The sequence below is a fragment of the Mustela nivalis genome, assembly GCF_964662115.1.
Source record: "Mustela nivalis genome assembly, chromosome: 1".
Taxonomy (NCBI): Eukaryota; Metazoa; Chordata; class Mammalia; order Carnivora; family Mustelidae; genus Mustela; species Mustela nivalis.
Genome location: NC_139020.1, coordinates 49,322,366 through 49,334,839, shown reverse-complemented (window position 1 = coordinate 49,334,839; position 12,474 = coordinate 49,322,366). Strand labels below are relative to the sequence as shown.

The 12,474-nt window shown below is 33.9% G+C and overlaps 1 protein-coding gene across 10 annotated transcripts in view; it reads right to left on the bottom strand.

The window, feature by feature from the left end:
- The window catches only part of ZPLD1 (zona pellucida like domain containing 1), a 392,412-nt gene that overhangs the window by 117,039 nt on the left and 262,899 nt on the right, over nucleotides 1-12,474 (bottom strand). The window lies entirely within an intron of this gene.

Here is a 12,474-nt window from a genome sequence, read left to right as displayed (position 1 = left end):
TAAGAAGTTTAGCAGAATTATAGGGTTCAACTTATAGCCATACCAAACTAGAATACATGGCATTTGTATTTTTGTAAGCAATTTAATGTCAAGAGAAGTTTACAATGGCTTCTCAATGAAATGTACATTAGACTTGCCCCACAGGCACAAGGGTAAATTAGGTTGAACAAGGAAATTAGTGGAAAAATAGAGTACAAGTAAATATGGGAAATGTGACTTGTAAAAGTATTAATCTTATTTTCCATGATGCATGGCAACAATTTACTTGCTGAAATAATTGGTCAAGGAATTTGTAAAATGATAAATTTTATTTAAAACTAACAAATAGTTTGAATTATATTGAATTTTGTAGTTGTTCCCTTTTTGGTGGCATACACAAGCAACCAAATCACAGTCTTTATTTCTTAGATAACCCTGATGAATTCTCTTATTTGAGCCTCTTTGCTGCAGAAGGCTTATATAGAATTAGCTAGTAACATGACACAGATTCTACCCAATCATTTTACTAATGGGTATTGACTGGGATGATGTCTGTGTTGCCATATCCTTTAGAGAAAGATTATACCATGACAAGCATGTGTAAGATTTAGATTATTCTTATTTTTGGCTACAAGCATAGTCATCTAGCTTAGCTGCTAAAATACTCAATTCAGACAATTTCTTAGTAGTCACTAAGTAAGGATTCCGAGTTTTCTACTAGCTGTGGGTTGTACGAATCTTGAGGATATTATTGATACTTGTCTATCAAGTATCATTGATAAATTATTGATATTTGTTTTCAATATATTGAAGCTTATTGATACTTGTTTTCTAACGGAAGATATGCCTCTTGATCAAAAAGGAGAAATTGGATTAAGCCATCAAAGAGGAATGAAATAAAGAATAGTTCTCCAGTGATAGCTAAGTCCCCCATGCAGGTGAAATGAATCACTGTCCGTGAGGAGCTTGAAGACAATGTGGTTAGTAAATGAATGAATACGGACAATTCTATCAGCAGTGTCAACTCAGGTCAAGTCTTCCAACATAAAGAGTATTTGTAGAAATAATAGCTATGTTTACAAACCTAGACAACCTCCTTTCCATCTTTTACACCAGCTTCCTTATCTGGAAAATCCAAGTGATGGGAGAACTACTGTAGGGCTTAGAAAGGTTCCAATCAGTGGTAGTTATGTATATGAGAATTAAGACAAATATAAGTGGCAAAAGGAAGAAAAGATTTAGGAAAAATTTTACTAGGCAATAAAAAGTATAAATCTAAAGAGTTAGTAATATCAATAAAATAGAGAAAATATAGAAAAATAGTAGTTAAGGAGAATTGAAAAAGTCTGAAATGCAAGTTTCCATGTTTAAAGTGAAATTTTTTTCACCTCTGATCTCAAGCCCAGGCTCACAAGGATACATGAGGGTGGAAAGTATGTGGTAATGGAAAACTAAGTGGCATTAACTCGTGTAACAGAGCCAAGGACAAAATCAGAAGGATGTATCACTCATCTGTTTCTCTGACTGTAAGAACAGAGGTCAATTAATCACTCGACAAATATTTAATGACTACCCACTGTGTGTTCAGCAGTAGATCACTACCTACTCTAATTTTAACTCCTATTCTATTGGAGACAAATAAGATTCTCTTTCTGCTGAATGTGGATAAATTTATATAGTTATAACTACAGGAAGAATGAAACTATAGGCTCTTTTCTTCAGCCCACATCTGATGTGATTTAACATTTGTGTTGTCTCTTTCATTCAGAATCCCAGTGTTACATAGTGTGCCTTAATAACATATGGCTAGTAGAAAGAGTGCATCTATGTTTCAGTATTCTATTCAATAAAGAAAAGTCCATTTATGGCTCAAAGATAATCTAACACTAGTCTGCAGTGTTTGGTTTTGAGCTTTGTTATGACAACTACTCTTCATTGTGAAAAGGAAAGAAAATTTCAAAAAAAAATCTCTTGCTGAATTATAAATGAGAATAATTCATTCCCAATTATTTCCTTTCTGAATATAGTGACTTAGGGGAATAACAAAAAGTATCCACCTGGCTTATATTCGCTATGGATAAAATTAAATAGATCCATTTCAAGGTAGATTTTCCCATGATACTGGTTGAGGGACAATGCAAATCTTCCTGCTAAGTGGTCACCAAGACTGTAAGATTGAAAAAGAATAAAAATTACTGGGGCGCCTGGGTGGCTCAGTCATTAAGCATCTGCCTTTGGCTCAGGTCATGATCCCAAAGTCCTGGACTCAAGCCCCACATAGGGTTCCCTGCTCCACAGGAAGCCTGCTTCTCCCTCTCCAGCTTCCCCTGCTTGTATTCCCTCTCTCACTGACTTTCTCTCTCTCTCTGTCAAATAAAGAAATAAAATCTTAAAAAAAAAAAGAATAAAATTATCCACAACATGAAATAATATTTCTTAAAATGCAGAAGTTGAAACTAATGTCTAAAAAAGTTATGGAAGTGAAGAAAACAATGGACAATATAGTGTTTTATTTAAAAAGCCAAAAGTTATTGGTCAGTTATGTTAATGGACATTGCTAATGGACAGAAATTAAGACAGGTTAGAAAATTTTTTTTAAAAAATCTCCTTTGTAGATTCAAAGCACACCTCAGTTAATTAAGTCAGATGAAAGGAGAAAAGAATTTCAAAAGTGATCTTATGACAAATATTTAAATTAAATACCTCACCCTTCCTTGAACTTATTATTTACCTACATTTAAACCAGCTTTCTCTAAGTGGAATAAAGCTGCATACTGAGAGAATTTACAGAAAATTTAAACCCAAAACATTTTCCATTAGAAATAGTTGGCAAAAAGTGAAGACAAAGATTTTTTGACCACTATAAAATATAGAACTCAGCTTAGATTAAACTTCAACCCATCCTAAATCTAGAGAAATATAATGAAGAAGATAAGTAAACCAGATATCCAACTTAGCTAACTCCCTCACCATTTACAAGCCTTTATTCCTAACTCACCTTCACTGCAAGGCCAATGGTAACCACCAAAATTAATGCTATAATTTGCCCCCTTCCTGGCATCCCAATTCTTTTATCTGATGTTCTGTTTTCTTTCTTTCATAGCATTTGAGAATTAAGACCATCTGCATTCACAGAGCTTTACCTATGAGAACTGAGACCTGAAGCCCCAATATGAACATGCCACAGAACATTTTTGTCCCAGAAGATAAGACTTTAATCTAATAGTAGCTTCACTCTTTGCTTCAGAAAATACAAACAAGCTAAACCAGATAGTACTCATCTGGACAATTACCTTTCCTGTCAGGCAATAGACTGTTCATACTTACCAAACCACAGTTTACTTTTCAAGAATCCTTCCACTGATTTTGTTACAAACTCTTTCCAATCCCAGTGGATTTTCCACTTTGAAAGATACATCGTAAACCACTTGATTCCAGGCCCCAAACATGATAAACACCCTTTAAGGATCTGTTATCTTTGTGACACTAATAAAACTCTGTCACGGTAGTGTTCTCCCTTACTACAGTAGATCAAATAAACTTTATTTTGCTTAATCAACAGATTTTCTGGTAGTTGAGTCAAGAGTCGACACATTTATCACTTCCAGAATACTATGCATTACTTACTTTCCATGTTTATTGCATATTTTAGATCTCCTCCAACTAGAAAGTGAGTTCCATGAGACAGATATATTTATTTTCTTCACTGACATCTTCCAAATATCTAGAACAGTGTCTGCAACTCACTTGACACATGTTTGTTGACCAAATGAATAAAAGAATGAATAAATGAATGAACGACGTACAGAACATTTCACCAAGTAGCAGAATTATCATTCTTCTCAATCACACACAGAACATGCTCTAGGATAGATCACATGTTAGGTCACAAAACTAATCTTAACATATTTAAGACAGAAATCAAACCAAGTATATTTTCCAACCACAATGGAATGAAACTAAATCAATAGCAGAAGAAAAACTAGAAAATTCACACAAGTGTGGAACTTAAACAACATCTTAAACAACCAATGGGTAAAAGAGGAAGTAAAAGGGAAATTAGAAAACATATTGAGACAAATGGAAACAAACAAACAAATAACTTACCAAAACTTATGCAATGCATTAAAAGTGATACGAAGAGGGAAGCTTTAGTGATGTGTCTACATTAAATAAGAAGAAAGATCTCAAAAAAACAACTTAACTTTTTACCTCAAGGAACCATAAAGAGAAGAACAAACTAAGCCCAAAGTTATCAGAAGGAAAATAATAATAAAGACTTGAGCAGAAATAGATGAAATAGAGAATAGAAAATAGAAAAATTTGACAAAATGAAGAGATGGCCTTTTGAAAACATAAAAAAAATTGACAAGTTGGACTTACTAAGAAAAAAAGAGAGGATTTAAATAAGTAAAATCAGAAATAAAAGATGTCACAGAAATAGAAAGGATCATAAGAGACTATGAAAAACTACTCTGATAAATAGGATAACATAAAAGAAATGGAGAAATTCCCAGACATTACAATTTAACAACACTGAATCATGAAGAAACTGAAAGTCTGAACAGATCTATAACTAAAATGGAGACTGAATCAATAATTTAGAAACTCCCAACAAAGAAAAAGCCCAGGACTAGATGGTTTCAATGGTGAATTCTATCACACATTTAAAGAAGAATTGATACCCATCTTTCTCAAACTCTTAAAAAAAAAAAAAAAAAAAGCTAAAGAGATGAAAACACTTTCAAATTCATTTTATGAAGCCAGCCTTACCCTGTTACTAAAACCAGACAAAGACAGGACAGATACCACAAGAAAACTACAGACCAATATCCCTGATGAACATAGATGCAAAAATCCTCAATAAAATACTAGCAAACTGAATTCAACAGCATGTTTAAAAGATAATACACCATAAGCAGGTGAGATTTATCCCTGCAAAGGATGGCTCTACATAAGAAAATCAATTAATATGATATCCCATATTAAAAGAATGAAGGGAAATAAATCAGATGGCCCTTTCTCAATACATATAGAAAGTGTTTGACAGAATTCAATGCCCTTTTGTAATAAAACCTCTCAACAAACTGAGGAAAGAAGAAAATTACCCTTGACCTAACAAACACTATATATGGAAATGTTATGGTTAGTTCTATACTCAATAGTGAAAACTTAAAGCTTTTCCTCCAAGATCAGGAACTAATCAAGGATATCCACTCTTGCCATTTCTATTAAATATGGTACTTGAAGTCTTAGCCACAGCAATTAGTCAAGAAACAGAAACAGAAGCCATCAAAACTGGAAAGGAAGAAGTAAAACTGTCTGTTTATAGATGACATGGTCTTATATGTAGAAAAGCCTAAAAACTTCATAAAAAATCTTTGGAATAAATGGATTTAATAAATTTAGAGGACACAAACTACAGATGAAAAACAGGAACTACCTGAAAAGAAAATTAAGGAAACAATCCTATTTACAATAGCATTAAAAAGAAGAAAATATTTAGTAATGAATTTAATTCATGAAAGATGAGATGAAAGAAAACTATAAAATATTGATGAAAAATTAAAGATACAGATAAATGGAAACATTAAATGTGTTCATGGATTAGAAGACTTAATAATGTTAAACATTTTAAGTGTTAACATTTTAAGTGTTGACATTTTAACATGTCTACACTGTCCAAAGCAATCTAGAGATGGAATTCCTATCAAATTCCAAATGACATTTTTTTACAAAAATGGAAAAGACAATTCTAAAATTCATATGAATTCATAAAGGACCCTGAAAAACTAAAAAACCTTGAGAAAGAACAAAATTGGAGTCATCAAACTTTGTGATTTCAAAATATATTACAAAGTGACAGTAATTAAAACAGTACAGTACAGGCAAAACATAGACATATAAACCAATGGAACAGAATAGAGAGTCCAAAAATAAATCCATGCATATACAGTTAAATGATTTTCCAACAAGGGTGCCAAAAATAGATAATGAAGAAAGGATAGTCTCATCAACAAATGGTGTTAGGAAAACTGGATATTCACATGTGAAAGAATAAAATTAGACTTTTATCTTACACCGCATATAAAAATTAACTCCAAATGGATTACATTTCAGTAAGACCTGAAATCATAAAACCCCCTAGAAGAAAATGGAAAAGCTTCAGGACTTTGGTCTTGACAGTGGTTTCATGGATATGACAACAAAAGTTTAGGTAACAAAAGAAAAAAATAGACAAGTAGGACAAACAAACCAAAAAAAACCTACGAGGGTGAGAAGGCAATCTATCAAAGGCAATCTATCTATCAAATAGGAAAAAATATTTGCAGATCATATATCTGATAAAGGATTAACTTCCAAAAATATAGGAGGAATTTTTACAATTCAATAACAAAACAACAACAATAAAACCTAAAAACTTGATTTTTCTAATGAGCAAAGGCCTTGAATAGACATTCCTCCAAAGAAGACAAATAACTATATGAAAAGACAGTCAACTACACTAATCTTCAGGGGAATATAAATCAAAACCACAATAGGATATGGCTTCACACCTGTCAGGATGATCAAAAAGCAAGTGTTGGCAAGATTGTGAAGATATATGACCCCTCACATGCTATAAGTCATAATGTAAAATGGTGTGACCATTACTGATATAGTAAGAACATTTCTTTACAAATTAAAAATAGAACTACAATATGATCCATCAATATCACTTCTGGTATTCATCCAAAAGTATCAAAATCAGGATGTCAAAGAGATACTAGTATGCCTATGTTCATTGCAGCACTATTCACAATAGTCAAGATGAGGCAACAACCTAAATGCCCATCGACAAATGAATGGATAAAAAAAATGTGGTATTCACATGCAATGAAAAACTATTCAGGATCAATAAAGAAAGTTCTGGGGGTGCCTGGGTGGCTCAGTGGCTTAAAGCCTCTGCCTTGGGCTCAGGTCATGATCTCAGGGTCCTGGGATCCAGTCCCACATTGGGCTCTCTGCTTGACGGGGAGCCTGCTTCCTTCCTCTCTCTGCCTGCCTCTCTGCCTGCTTGTGATCTGTCTGTCAAATAAATAAATAAAATCTTTAAAAAAAAAAAAAAGAAAGAAAGAAAAAGAAAGTTTTGTAATATGTGACAAATTGGATGAACTTTAAGCATATTATGCTAAGTTAAATTAGCCATTTCCAGAAGGACAAATACTGAATGACTCCACTCATATGAGATACCTAAAATAGTTATAACGCAAAGAGTATGAAGGTGGTTACTCAGGAGCTGGAGGAGAAAAATAGGGAGTTGCTGTTCAATGGGTATAAAGTTTCAGTTAGGCAAGCTAAATAAACTCTAGAGATCTGGTGTACAACATCATGCCTATAGTTAATAATATATTATACATTTAAATGTTTACCAAGAAACCAGATCTCATGTTGTGTTTTGACCACAATAAAATTAAATATTAAATTAAAAATTAAATTAAACTGAACTTAATTTAATTTTTAAAAAGATTGAATGAATAGATTGTACTCTGCTTAGGGAAATATGCAAAATACATAGAAGATACTGCCATTGCTTTGTAAAACTTACCTATTTATAATAGCAACTTGAACAATGCTTAAATGGGTACCAGGTACTATTCTAAATATATCACCACATATCAAATTTAAAATTCACAATGACTCTATAAGGAGGATGATATTAAAACCATTTATTAGTAGGCACAATATGGGCACTGACCTGCAATATGGGGCAGCATCCTGGAGCCCTCAACTGAGCAAACACTCCCTTACAGAGTCAGGGAAGAGCAAAGCAGCACTGAAGCCATGGGGAGAAGGGCCTGTCTCCCAGGGGCCCAAGGCTGCAGCCATTTAACAACCAAGGTGTTTGGATAAATGGTACATAGGTATATATCAGTGGAATAATAGCCCGTGAGATTGGTCATACTATTATCCCCATCTCACAGATGAAGAAATGAGACCCCACAGAATTGAATGACTTGCACACAGCCAACAGGTGGAGGCAGTAATGCTTGAATTTAGGTAGTCTGGCACTAGACAGTATTCTAATTGCTGTCCAATACTGCAACATATTTACAAAGAAAATAGTTAGCTTTAAAAACAATGAACAGCTATCCAGCAACTAATGGATTCCAGGTACTTTTCAAGGCATGATTTAGAGGGATTCAAACATAAATTAAATAGAATTTCAGAGAAGGTAATGGGTTTAGCAAGAAGTACTACAAGTCAGGCAAGACTGTGGCTAGGAGGATGAAGATTTATCTTCAATAAACCAAAGGTGAAAATGTACTGTTTGCACATATTATCTGAATAATTGCTCCAATTTTCCATTATGTTGTATCAAGACAGTGGTTTGGAAACAAGAATTTGTGAAGTTTCCAGTAACATCCCCAGAGGACACAGCAACAGTGGTTCCAACTGCACCTTGGCCAACACTCTTTTCATTTTAGAAGGAGATGATTAGCCATGATTGGCGGCTATTGCTAATGAAAACAGGAAAACTGGATCAGTCATGCCAGGAATTTTCTTAAATGCACAGTGGAGGAAAGCAGCTAAAACCCCTCTCTCGCTTTCTCCATTGCCTACTCTTCCCCTACAGTGGCACCCTTTCTGGAACTTTGTCCAACTACCTGGTATTGATTTACTATGGAACATGGCTCAGGATTTGTGTTCCAGGCTGAACAATGTTCCCCTAAAATGGACCAGCATCACCATTCAGAAATAAAATGTTGCCACTTCTTTCCATGGCTAGATTAACATTTTGTTATAGCTAAAACAGCAGTTTGGGTTTACTGTATCTTGCTTTAAGCCATTTTAGGGTCTTGATTGACTTAAGATGCTAAGGACACTGCCTTTTTGTCAATTGAAAGAGATTTAAAAAAAAAAAAAAACCAGAAAGAAAGAAAAAGAAACTAAAGACATGATTTCTTAATAGCAGTTCCAAGACATTTTTAACAGAATATCATTATAACCTAAAGTTTAAAAGTTTATATTCATCTTTGTATTTCTCAAATTAAGTAATACAAAAATCAGATGACTAATACTTTTAATACAATGAACAGTCTGATCAGAATTTAAGAAACTAGAAAACAATACCAACTGGAGCTGAGAAACTAAATCCCATAACACCAGCTTTCTTTTCAAATGATCTCCAGGTGGCTGCTGGCCAATTTGCCACATGAAAAAAGCCTGACACTTATTGGAAAACAGACTCCCAACTATTTAAAAAAAAAAAAAAAAAGAAAAGAAAAAAAGGAACACTCAGTAGAGAATAGACAATGTTGTGCTAAAAAGCTATGTTATTTTGCCAGAAAAAAATTCAATCTGTGTGCAAAATACCTCTTCCCATGTCTTTTGATCTGATGTAGCACTTGTCCAAATGGATGGGCTCCCTAAAGGGAAAACCCATTTCAAACATTGAGGAGCTCTAACAAATGCGGAGCACTCAACCTCAGGCTTAAATATCCCAAATGGTCTCTTGCTGGTAACATGAGAACAAAATCAGTGTTTCACTCAGAAAACAGCTTTCCTGGCTTTTCTCTTCTGTTCCATTTGTGCATTGATATGAAGATCAGAGTCATCGAATTGAATGTGATTTAGAATCTCGATGCAAACAATGAGACATTAAACACTTTCTGGTCCTCTAAAATCTGTATTCAGACTCTTCTCTTTTCAGGGTATAATCACAATCCCATCAGTATTCGAGGGATTTGCGCACACAGACTGCCTCTGTCAAAATTGTAGCAAGTTAATGCATTCAAATATAGCTTGGTTGTGCAAATTATTGCCTTAGAAGGAGGATGTAACTTGGTATTTTGACATATGTTGTTTTTATACAGAACACAATACCTTTTTTTTTCTTTTTTTTTTTTTTTTAAAACCTTTTAGTTTCAACTTAGGCACTTAAAGATTTGGAAAATGAGATTAAACTTTAAAAAAGAAAAGAAAAAAAAAAAACAAAGAATGGAAATAATGATCTAACGTCACAAAGAAAGGAAGGCAGAGACCAACATCACCACCATACTATGGCCATGCAAAAGGAGCAAAGACCTGAGTCCTATAGCACAAAGATTTTGGGCTTCTTGTCTTTTCAAACTGATGAATAATGTTGTAAGCATTTATTCATTTCCCAAAATTTAACAACATGTATTGCTTTCTTTCATCACTCTGCCAATTTACTTCAAAGAAAATTACTACTTCAAGCTCTTCATAAATCCCATAACCTCTATATGCTTAGTTTCCTCACGGGTAAAATGGGAATAACGATGTGCTTAGTTTGTGGAGTTGGTATGAGGGTTAGAAATAATATATGAAAATCACCTAATAGTGCCTGCAACATAACGTAAGCCGTCACCATTATTACTACCCAAAAGCTATATCTGGATGTGTAAATTGGGATAAAACACTGAGGCAGTTTTCATCCTAATTCAAACATAACACATTTTCTTGCGGATTCAAGATAATTGAGGTAAATGTGAGAACATTTATTTGAATTATCAAGATACACAAATCATTTCAATTTTCCACTTTGCATGTCCAGATATGGCTTTTGTACAAAGCCCTAGAGTAATCCAGACACTTTTGAAACTTCATCCATTACTGAAAACCCTCAGCATTAGTTAACCAATGTGATTCGTAGCTGCCCATAGACTGCAGGACAAACTCCATTTATTCGTAGGGTTGCTTCCTCAGATATCAAAAAACAAGAAAACCAATCCAATGTATGGTTCCAACAACCATCCCTCATATGATTTAAAGCAGTAAATTTGACAATGGACCATTTCCAGAAAACATCTTTGTTTGAGTACCTATAATATAAAGTGCTAAGGTATCCTTAAAAAAATTTTATAGGAGAAAATAAAATCTGTGAAGAAACTAAAGATAAAAATGACTTTTTCTACCTAAAATTAAGTATATATATATATATAGTGTTTCGGTCTCTTAGAACAATCTTAACAAGAGTTGTCCAGGGAAAGGGAAATGTAGTAAAACCTTCTCCTTAAAAAAGAATGGAAGGTTTTTGTGTTTTGTTTTTGTTTTGTTTTTAAGATGTTATTTATTTATTTGACAGAGAGAGACGAGAAAGAGAATAAAAAGAGAGAATGAGAGAGAGAGAGAGCATAAGCAGGTGGTAGGGACAGAAGGAGAGGAAGAATCAGGCTCCCTGCTAAGCAAGGGACCCTTACATGGAGCTCAATCCCAGGACCTATAGTTGTGATCTGAGCCAAAGGCAGATGCTTAACTGATTAAGCCATGCAGGTGCCTCAAGGATGCAAGGTTTGAAAAGAATATATGTTGCCTTTTAAGTGTGCATATTACTTATCAAGTTAAGTTGTTTAAAAGCTATAAAATATCGTGCACATATGCTATAAAATATGGTGCACATATGAAAGGATACGGAATAAAATTTGGGATCTGAAAATTACAAGCTCTATATTTATAGCCTAAAAATATCAGAACAGCAGCATGATGTTAGGGAATTTGCACTGAACCAAAATCAGAATGTTTGGAAATTGTTTCCTAATAAGGCACTGAGCAATCCTTAGGGCCTCATATCTTCTTCTCTACAAAATGAGAGTATCAGACTAAATTGGACTCCCCTTAACTCTTACAACTATAACATTCTATGGCTCTTTTTACAATGTAATTTTCCTTTGGTCCAAGTCAAACTACCATAGTACAAATTTAACTTTAGGAACAATTATTTTCATGAATATTTTGGGCTATGTTTGGACTCCCTGGATTTTGTCACCACACACAAAGTAAGTGATGAGGAAGCTCAGCTCCATAAACACTGGGATCGATGATGAAGGAAAACAGAAAAGTTCTGAAAGAAAAAGGAGCTCAAAGGAAAAAGGCAATATAATTGGGACAGGTCAGGTGGGATCCACCAAAAAATAATATGTTATTGTCCAGAGGCAAGTCATCTTACATATATGAGGGTTTTTTTTTTCTTTTTGTACCTGTAGGTCATATTAACCTTGTAAAGAGATTTTATTTGGTAGATATTGGGGAAATCTCTTAAAAACCAGGTAATAAAAAAGAAGATTTGACTTTGAACTCTTGAGTTGGTCTCAGAACCATCAAGAAAGAGCTAAACATGACTTAAGTGAGTGAGCCAATCAACCATTAATAATCTATTTGAGTAGCAGCCTGTTAAGATACCAGTTACCAAACAGAACCAATTCAAGTTAACCCAAATGATCAGATAGTACAACTATTACTTACCTACCATGTAATCTACTTCAAATTTTAACACTCAAGATCCTTATTCATCATAATACCTTTCCCATGTAGTTTATCTTATACTTTTCCATGTGATATTCCCATTTGAACTAGGTGATTGATTGTCAGACTGAAGAAAACAAGCAGACAGAGTTTGAAGAGAAGGCAAACATCTGAGTTACCACAATACAGTGACAATGAAATGCAATCAAGTGTGAAAGAACCTCTGCTTGGAGCTTAGACAGATGTATA